At 42.3% G+C, this 10712-nt stretch overlaps 1 long non-coding RNA gene across 1 annotated transcript; it reads right to left on the bottom strand.

Annotated features, from left to right (window-relative positions):
- On the bottom strand, positions 1-1486 carry LOC111834411 (uncharacterized). The gene is made up of 2 exons (XR_002836003.2): positions 988-1486; positions 1-196 (listed from the first exon to the last, which is right to left on the bottom strand). It is a non-coding gene; the product is annotated as an uncharacterized lncRNA (long non-coding RNA).
- Between the last annotated feature and the right edge of the window lie 9226 nt (positions 1487-10712).

Below are 10712 nucleotides of genomic sequence, written 5' to 3'. Positions count from 1 at the left end.
TGCCCAAATTCCACCTCGTTTACTTTGGTATGCAGCTGTCACTCGATAACACAAAACCAGGCATCCTCAGCAGCCGAGAAGGACAGCAGATAGACCTGCGGCCTCCACCCTTGCTCCTCTCCGTTGGCTGGCACCTCCACATATCACAGATGTACTGAGATCCAGCTCCTCTGATCGAAGGTGGTTCTCTGGCAGCCTGAATACAATGAGACCATGGCTTGTGAGGGTCGATTACCTCTTATAGAGACAGATGAGGCCAGGTTAGGAAAGGACGTCGCCTGCCAAAGTTTCTTTAAAATGTGGCCAGACACCATCCATCACAATCAAACTGACCATAAATGAAAGAATGCATTTTATCAGTTTTAAAGGGTGCCTGTTCAAGCAGCCGAACGCCATATTATAAATGGAGGTTAATAAAGTGTTAGTCTCTGCAAAAAAAGAAAAAAAAAAAACTCAGTGCTGTCTATATTCTTTAAAATAGTGAAGTACTACATAGTTCAGAGTTTATTTCATCTGCCAGAGTGAATTTCATGGCATTTGCTAGATTTTCCGTTCTCTGAATGCTACTCGGATAAGCCCTTGATCCATCGAAGGCCTGACATTATTGAAACTGACCAGTTGGAGCGTGTGGGTATTAATTACAGATTTTATTTCAAGACGCAGACCTGTCAAATTTCACAGCCTCTAGATAATAAGTGAGCGTCTTTTTTGTAATAAATTCACTGATCAGCTAAACCGAAAAGGATTATAAAATCTCTCCTGTATTTTCACTCATGTTTAATAAATCTAACTTTTCTTAAAAAACCCAAAATACAATATTTTAATTTAAAAAGTATGGTCAAAAGTTGGTCTAAATTCTTGAAAATGAAAGTTGTAGAGGGAAACGGAAACAATATAGAGGCAAACGTGTCCCTTCACGCCACACGGTCCTTCCATTTTCTGATTCGGTAACTATATATCAGGGTTTAGCGAAGCGGGGCGACTCACCCGAGTGCTATAGTTGGAGGATTCGCTTGAAGAGCGTCGGTGCCGTGTAACAGACTGAGATTTGGAGTTAAACTGTTGTGTGACAGCCAACCTCCCCTGGCTGCACCCAGGCAACCGCGTTTCGGTCTTGTGCTTCGGGCTACCGGGGTGAGAAATTTCGCCGCAGTTATTCTGCTTAATTCAGAGTCCCTCAAACCAGACAAGCCCAGAGCCCCGAAACAAGCGGGGGAAGTAGGAGACTGTGCTACCGGAGCTGTCAGACTGCACCTCGGAGGTGATTAATTACAGGAAAGTGAGGCAGAGCCCTTCAGATGATCATGTATTAGTTATTCTGTCTTCAAAAAGAATACACCAGTTTAAAATGCAGTAATGCCGCAACACGAGACTATTTTGGTAAACATTACAAATCCCAGATCATGAACTGTATGTCAGTCCATCTCATTGCAGATTTTAAATCCAAAAACCGGTTAGTCCGTCAATCAATGGATAGATGCATGGATGGATAATCTCATGGTCCCCAATTAAGGACATGCTGTTCTTTGTAAACTCCATTGAAATGCATGATTGTATTATTACTACACTGCTGGAGCTCAATTCTGTTTTCAAAGTAGCCACAGACCAATTAACGTGGCAATACAAATAGCAGTTTACAGACCTGGACACAGAAAGGCTGCAATGAATTTTTAAGTTGCGCGGTACAAGTCAACTGGTCAAAATAAATACAGTAAAAATGGCTGCATGACTTATAATCACGTTGCCGACTCTTAAATGTCACCCATGGTGTCAATAATCTTTAAGAAGAAGCGTAAACGATTTCGCTCTGCATAGCAATGACTAGCAAATCCACCGACAAGCATGTGAACACAAATCTCTTATGCATTCTAATGCTGTCAAGTATCCAAGGGAAGTAATTTGGGGCAGGGGTCTAAAATAAATAATCTGACCAAAAATAACTATTTGTAAGCGTTTGGCATTTATTGCAATCCTGCGTTATGTGTTCGCTGATACCGCTCGCCGTCATTTAATAGCTCGGTAGATTATAGAATAGTCTAGACTGCCGACTTGTGAAGCACATTTCATTTCCCGTGAAGGCTCCTGCGGCGTGAGAAAGGCCTGCCTGACAGTTTTGACAACAGTGGGCTTTTTTGCAGTCAAATCAAAGGGAAGAGCTCTGCCCTCACCGCGCTCGCTTTTCTCGCCTTGGAGTCACGGCAGGCAGGCGAGCGAGCCGCGTTCCCGAAAAGGCGGCGAATGCTAATGAACCGGGCGCGTCTGCCTGCGGAAAACAGGAGACAGCGCCGAGAGGGAAGGGGGGACCTACGGGTGCTTTAAGCAAACCATTCCGGTAGGCTGTATTCAGACAAGAAGATGGAGGATCTTGGCTTGCGGGGGTTCCCCAATGAAGCACTTTCATTTTTACACAGCCCCTTGTAACTTGATTTTAGTGGTGGGGGAGCTGGGGAATGAATGGTAAAGGAAACGGCTTCCTCGGTTCCACCATCCAGTTTCTTTTCCGTCACTTGCATGCTCATTTTATCCCATATTCCCAAACGATGCCGTCCTCCCCTCCCAGTCGACCCTTCTCTCGTACCCCGGTGTTCGTCTTTGCGGTATTCTGGCAGCGCTCACAGAAAACGCGGAGGACCGGGAGGGGTGACTAATAACTCCCGTAGGAGGGAACGGCGCTTTCCGCGCCTTTCCCCTTCCACCACAATCAGGACCCCCCCTCTGCCATTGATGGATTAACAGTAGGAGAGCAAGAGCAGAAAAGAGAGAAGGAGATGGATTTAGAATACTGAAAAGCTCAAATGAGATGAAAAAATCCTCAGCACAATACTCTCTCTGTGTAAGATCTTTCTTTAACCGTTCGCTTGCTTTTTCTGCTTCTTCTCCATGTTTTTTTTACCCTTTAAATCCACCCCCTGGTTAACTTTGTGACATAGGAATGCCGAAAAATCTTAGCACATAAAAACAACAGAAAAAAATGCTTTTTATTCCTCCTGAACGCCTCTTATCATACTAAAAACTCTGCGTAAAACTCTCAGGTCACTGAGAACTGGATCAGGGTCACCACCTGGCACTAGGCTGGAATGTTGTCATTGAACCCGTCCTTTATTCTGAGATCTGAAATGACTGTCAACAGGCCTCTCTGGTTGGCTCAACCCATAAGAAGAGCGCGGTACAACTGGTTAAAATGTCTGGCTGTTGTGTTACTGCCCCCTATTGACTCTCAGGCAGCTACAGGTTGATGGTGCGCTGGCACTTGCATTGCACTGTGCTGCTTGGATTGTTACAGTATGTCTTTGAGAAATAATGGGTCCTCATCACAATCAGTCTGATATTCAACATTAGAGCATCACACAACAAAATCAAAGAATACACTGAGTGATATACATACAGATATATTTCCAGATAGACTTGATTAAAAGCACATTATCTTTTTTTTTATTGAATACATTCATAGATTCTTTGAAATATTTCGGTACTTGCTTGCTGTGAATATAGGTTGTAAGTGAACTTAACTGAATAAATATTATCAGCCTCAGATTAACCAGATAGTTTTTTTTTTTTGGCAATAAAGTAAAAAAAAAAACACTTCTGAAAAAGGAAGTACTGATATTTCAGTATCATCTGAAGGATTTTGGTGGTTGTAGAAGATATCCCAGAAAAATTCTCATCGTGTGTGAACCATCCTTACATTCATTATTCAGCCATATTAGCAAACATTTCAGATTGCTGATTCCCTCATATCCCTTTTACTGCTTTCTGTGCTACTTGGCTTTACAGACTCTTCAGATCTGCCATTGCTCTCTCACTCCCTCTCTCTCTCTCCCTCTCTCTCTCTCTCTGGCTTCCTTTTTTCCATCTCACTCCTCACTCGTTCATTATCTGTCCACAGAGCGCCTCGTGAAAAGAACCTGCTTTTCAGCTTAAAATCGGGGGGATGAAGCCCAGGTAGGCGCACAATGAAAGATTCCAGCATCAGGTAACTAAACTTGTACTCTGTTTCATTTCTTCACGCTTTTATGGTCGAGGTTTCAGCCTGTGCTCCGTAACCCTAATAGGTCCTGGGCTCTCAGCATTCTCAGCAATACGACTGCAGACTGATTTGTTTTTGTTTTACATTCATTTAATGCTACTGTATTTTTTTTTTCCAAGAGATCATTGGCTCAAATAATTCTTTTTCATTTTCAAGGTGTAATAACTGATTTGTTGTAATGTTTGCTGAAAATAAAGAAAATTGTATGAGCTGTTAGTATACAAATATAAAGTTCAAGAGCTTTATTTTTATTCAGATATTTGTGCAAATAAACATGTCCTTGAATGCTGTTCAACTTGACTGATTTGGGGTACGGTTTCTATACTTATACTCAATAAAATAATGCATAAAGTTCTGAATGGAGGATCTATTTTATGAACTGTGCTTAATCACAGATTAATATTTAAAATGTGTACCTTAGGCTAGATGATTTTTAATGATTGTGTCCTCTGGAGATGAGACAAGGAAGTACTGTGAATGTAACAGATTTTTTTTCCCCTGCTCACTCCTTTGGAGTTACTTGGAGGTTTGGCAGCAGGGAAAAGGCTTGGAGCCTGACATAGAGGACTGCTATCAGACAGGCGCTGCACACCTGCAAGGATACTTTTTAAATGCACTATAGTTAAAACTGGGATAGCTTAAGTATCCTTATACAGCCATAGTCATCTTTATTAATCAAGGGTGGAGTTACCTTCCGTGAGGAACCTGCACCCAGCTTGCCAGCAGGCTGAGATATGTGAGGAATTCCCCAGAGAAGGACAGATTTGAAGATCGCTTCTTTCTGAGAGAGCCACACATATCAGAGTAGCAGAGAAGCAATTTCTCTCGTTCCAGGAGAAGAGGCATCTTTGGAACTGCAAGGAGATTATTTTTATTTTATTATTATTATTATTTTTAACACAACAGGCATCTCCTCACTAGCCTAGTTAAAACTAAAACGGTACACATTTTTATTTTTCACTCTATCTATCTATCTATCTATCTATCTATCTATCTATCTATCTATCTATCTATGCCTGGGATGACAATCAAACTTCACAAAAGTTATAATATACCATTTTAAATGAGTTACTATCTCTGTATCTATTAACCATTTGCAATCAAGTGCACACAATATTTGACAGAGTAGCGAAGGGTAGGCGAACAGTAGGAGACGTTCTCAATCGGCAGCGTAGCGACAGTGCGACGGACGATCCTCCCGAAACAGCAGGATTTGGCAGCTTGCGCTAGTGGGTCGCCCGGGAGATGGAGGTGATGGAATGGTTGGGGAAATGAGAGATGGCGGCACGCGTGACTTCATAAACACCCTGGAAGCAGCAGCCTGGGCAGCGGCTCATCAGGGTAAATCACGCCTGTCACATTTGCTGCTGTAGATTAGTGTACCCATGTAGCACGCTTCCTCTGTCCTTTTCTAGTAATGACAATAATGATTTTAGGCCTTGTAATTGAAAGTATGGAAATTCTATAGGTTCTCCATGCGTGCTGAACTGAGACAGAGCATTACAATATTGCAGGAAGGTAATTGCCCGGGATAATTCCCCTGTTTTTTCCCTCTAATGTAATGAAACATTTGGCTCGAGCGTATGCACTGCTGATTTGGCTGTGCAGGGACTGCATCAGGATCAAACAATTGGCAGTAAAATTTAATTTATGGGGAAGGTGTTAAAAGCTAGTGTTGCCAGTAGGGGGGGTCAATGACCCATGCGAGTTACGAATTTATTTCCGTTTTTTTCCCCTTTGCTTGCTCGTGGTGCCGCTTCTGCCGCTGTTCGACTGCGCATTTTTCAGATGGGAGGGTGGATGCCTGCATCGGAAGTTTTCCCTCTCGTTCTGTACCTCCTACACATCAGTCAGCATGGCCATAGTGCCGGCCCCCCCATTCACCGCGTTGTGGCTTCGGGGTAGAGCTGGGCGGACGTCTCTGAATGTACCGTGTAGGTGAAATTGCATACAAATGAATTATAGAAATGGTTCTGAGTCAAATGAGGCAGGTTGACTGTACGAAGACGACACCCAAAGTGTAATAAACAATAATTGGACATGTGAATGGCTATTGGTTTGTTCAGTATTAGAAAAGAATATCTGCAGTCTCTTGAATGTAAACTAATTATTACTAAAAAAAACTCTGAAACAATATATTGTATCATTTAAAAGTATGCAATCTCTAAACCTAACTCTGTGCTATGTTTTTATATAGTTTATATATAATCATTTTATTTATAAATATTCTTTAATTTTACAAGTATTATTGCATTGGTGATGCATAAGAACATAAGAAATATACAAACGAGAGGAGGCCATTCGGCCCATCGAGCTCGCTTGGGGAGAACTTAACTAATAGCTCAGAGTTGTTAAAATCTTATCTAGCATTTAAAGGAACCCAAGGATTCAGCTTGCACTACGTTATCAAGAAGACTATTCCATACTCTGACTACACGCTGTGTAAAGAAGTGCTTCCTTAAATCCAGTTTGAAATGTTCTCCCGCTAATTTCCACCTATGGCCACGAGTTCTTGTATTTGAACTAATGCTGAAGTAACTATTCGGTTGAACAGCATCCAAACCTGTTAGAATCTTATAGACCTGGATCATGTCCCCCCTCAGTCTCCTTTGCTTGAGGCTGAACAGATTTAGCTCAAATAACCTTTCCTCGTATGACATTCCTCTAAGACCAGGAATCATTCTTGTGGCCCTACGCTGCACCTTTTCTAAGGCCGCAATGTCCTTTTTAAGATATGGTGACCAAACCTGTACACAATATTCTAGGTGAGGTCTCACCAAGGAATTGTATAATCTTAGCATTACCTCCCTTGACTTAAACTCCACACACCTGGAGATATACCCCAACATCCTATTGGCCTTTTTTATTGCTTCCCCGCACTGGCGAGAATGAGACATGGAAGCATCAACATACACACCAAGGTCTTTCTCATAATCAGCTACCTTTATTTCAGTAGGTCCCATAAAATACCTGTACTTTATATTTCTGCTCTCTACATGGAGTACCTTACATTTGTCTATGTTAAATTTCATCTGCCAGGTGTCAGCCCAGTCACTAATTAAATTAAGATCCCGGTGTAGCTGCTGAGCCGCTAGTTCAGTATCTGCTACACCACCCACCTTGGTGTCATCTGCAAATTTCACCAGTTTACTGTATATATTGGTGTCTATATCATTTATGTAAATAAGGAACAAAAGTGGTCCTAAAATTGAACCCTGCGGTACCCCACTATGAACGCAGGCCCACTGTGACATCGAGCCTCTTATAACTACTCGCTGCTTCCTATCCATTAACCAGTTATCAATCCAAGTCGCTACAGTTAATAAAATACCTGTCGCTTTGAGTTTAAGTGAGAGCCTCTTGTGGGGAACAACATCAAAAGCCTTTTGGAAATCTAAATAGATGACATCATAGGCCTTCTTATCATCAACTTCCTGAGTAGCTTCCGCAAAAAACTCCAACAGATTTGTTAAACAGGATCTACCTCTCCTAAATCCATGCTGGCTATCCCTCAAAATGTTATTTGAGTCCAGGTAATCTACCATTTTCTCTTTGATTATAGCCTCCATAACTTTACCAGTTATACAAGTTAGACTGATTGGCCTATAGTTTGACAAATTACTTCTATCCCCTTTTTTGAAAATGGGCGTTATGTTGGCATGCTTCCAATCAGAAGGTACCACACCTTCAGATAAGGATTTTTGAAACAGCATAGTTCAGTAGGTTAGAGAACGGTTTTGTTAGGTTGTGGGTTCGAATCCCATCACAGGCAGAGTAATCATATCACTCTTGGGCCCTTGAGCGAGGCCCTCCTCTCCTTTTTGTCCTCTGGACAAAAGTGTCAGCAAAATAAATGTAAATATGCAGTAATATTGTATCTATTTAGAATGAAGCTAACAGTAATTTTCTCTTACATAATAATTTATCAGTGATATTGATATGTCCATTGGAATAATGTGTTTTGATTTCTTCTGAGAGCAGTTACAGCAATTCCACTGAAAAATTATGTAACAGATGTTGAGAAGAACCATTACTTAGTGCTTATTAGTGAAACAGAGCTGGAGCTAAAATTCAAGGATGGGCAAGTAGGAAACATCATGAAGCCTGTCACTCGGCTTTTCACGTTTCTGTGCGTGAAGTGGCAGCATGAACCAAGTGCTGAATTTAAAAACACAAACCCAGGTCAGTGTAACATATAGAGCAGTGCATTTTAAGGTCAATGCCAGTTTAAATCTAGGAGCAAACCCACGATATGCTGAAGTAAGCTGTACAGGATGTGTGCTTTATCCTTGGGCCACCACTGACTGAAGAATGGGAAGTTTGACCAGGAAAGGATTTAGTTACGTAATAGTGAGGGAGCTGTCAGAACCTCCGACGGCTGGAGAGGTGATGCTGGTACATTGTACTCATGGAGCTGCAGGTCATTATCAGCTGAAATGGGTGCAGAGGAAACACTCAGGTAGCAGTCCGAATTGAGACTTTCGACAGCCTATTAGGTTTTCCAGATGGATAAACCATTCTGGGCGAAACGGCAAAAGCTGTACACCCTACTGTCTGGCTTTCGATTGAATCCACAGAGTCAGGTGGCTTACAAATCGTTACATTTCCGACTAATGACTGTGGCTGTTTTGGCAGTCCAGGTGCAACTGATTGCCAAAGAGCTGCACATTAATGGCCCAGTGGAGAAATCTGAGCAGAGATGCTGCATGAAAGGACTGTGACTCTCGGCAGGGGAACACGGGCCATATAACAAAGGACAGGCCTGTGCCACAAGGGACTACTAATAAGTAGGCCAAATGCAGAAGTAGATTGTTTTGGGGATGCCTCATGATGATTTTTGTAAACCGTTTCACCCTCAGCCACTATGTCGTACAAGGCACTAAGACAGCTATCACCTGGCATCAGCTATTCCCGTCGCTGCTATTGTTACAGGCGATCAACAGTCTGGGACTGTGATCACAGTGCTCTTGTTCCCTGTCGGGCTTATCTCTGTACCTCATGCTCATGCAAATCAGGGCAGGGAAGGAGCGGCACAGCTCAGCAACTCTGGTCGGCATGTCAGCAGAATGAAGGTAATCATGGCTGATGAATGGGAAGCTATAGGAAAAATGATTTTGCCATGGAAAGTTTTCATTGTACTGAAGCATAATATGATGCTACCAGCTTATGGAGAGCAGGATTGCTCGAGTATGATTTCTGGCAGGACTCTTACAGTCATGTGACCAAATGAGCTGGTCAAACCATCACCATATCATGATGATTATGAGCAGAAGCAGGATAGATCATTTTCTTTTCCTTCACATACGTACTGTAAGTACAGAATATACATGAATGCTTATTTACGGAAATGTTTTACAAAAAACTAACATTATGGAAGGTCTGGATAACAGTGGATCGTACGGCTTGTTTAACAGGCTCCGTGAAGAAAAGTTTGTCTAAAACGAGGGAATTTTCCACAATCCATTAGTTGTATGTTGATATGGTATCATGAAAGAACATTATAACAAAGCATTTACAAATGACCTAAAACTGAGCTCTTTATTGTATGTAGATTTGCAGTTTTGTAATCATGGAAATGACCCCAAGCCTGCAATGGCCTGACTGGGGAAGATGGATGAATCACAGCGTCTGTGTAGGTCTTAGACTTATCAGGGCTCTTCCAGAGTTCCGCACAGGAGACCCCTATCTACATCAACATATGTGGTCTCTGTATAACAACCCAGAAAGAAGATGGAACATTCTGGAGGAATGCTATGCAGTCACCAGGAGTCAACATTGATGGAATATCATTCCTTTGTAAATAAATATTTTATAAATTCTGTAGCCCTAGCCACATGTGGACTGATCTGAGCAAAGGCCAACACATGGAACATAGAACCTGAAGGTTAATGATGGCAGAACAGATCCTATCAACTGTACAAGAGAGTTGTCTATATATTATGTTCCATATATCAACACTGTAGGCTGTGAGCACAATTCTTTTTAAGGTGGTGGTCCAACCTTTGTAACACATCCTTGTGCTATATGATCTAGCCACCAGGGGGCACACTGGAGAAAACACAAGACATTTTAAGAGTAAATAAAGTTAAATCACTGTATTGCCAACTATTCTCCATTAACTATTAGCAAGACGTGATGTGGTTAAAGAACTTAGAGAGGTCGAAGAGTCTAGTGTCAAGTGGGGACCAGAATAAAAGTAAAATATGCAGCTGAATGACATAAATTTACTTTATATACACACATAAAATATTATATAACCACAATAAAAAGTGGGAGGTGGCATGGTGGTGCAGTGGTTAGCAGTGTGTGTATAGTTTGCCTGTTCTCTCCGTGTCACTGTAGGGTTTCCTCCAAGTACTCCGGTTTCCCCTCACAGTCCAAAAAATATGCTGCAGTTGATTGGAGCAGCCAAATTGTCCACGGGTGTGTATTTGTGAGTGTGTGATGTGTGACTGTGCCCTGTAATGGGTTAGAGCCCCGTCCTGGGTTGTTCCCTGTCTTGTGCCCATAGTGCCCTGTAATGGGTTAGAGCCCCGTCCTGGGTTGTTCCCTGTCTTGTGCCCATAGTGCCCTGTAATGGGTTAGAGCCCCGTCCTGGGTTGTTCCCTGTCTTGTGCCCATAGTGCCCTGTAATGGGTTAGAGCCCCGTCCTGGGTTGTTCCCTGTCTTGTGCCCATAGCCTCAG

Source organism: Paramormyrops kingsleyae, chromosome 6, assembly GCF_048594095.1.
Source record: "Paramormyrops kingsleyae isolate MSU_618 chromosome 6, PKINGS_0.4, whole genome shotgun sequence".
Lineage (NCBI taxonomy): Eukaryota > Metazoa > Chordata > Actinopteri > Osteoglossiformes > Mormyridae > Paramormyrops > Paramormyrops kingsleyae.
Note: the sequence above shows the minus strand (reverse complement) of the source record. Positions and strands in the feature narration are given on the sequence as shown.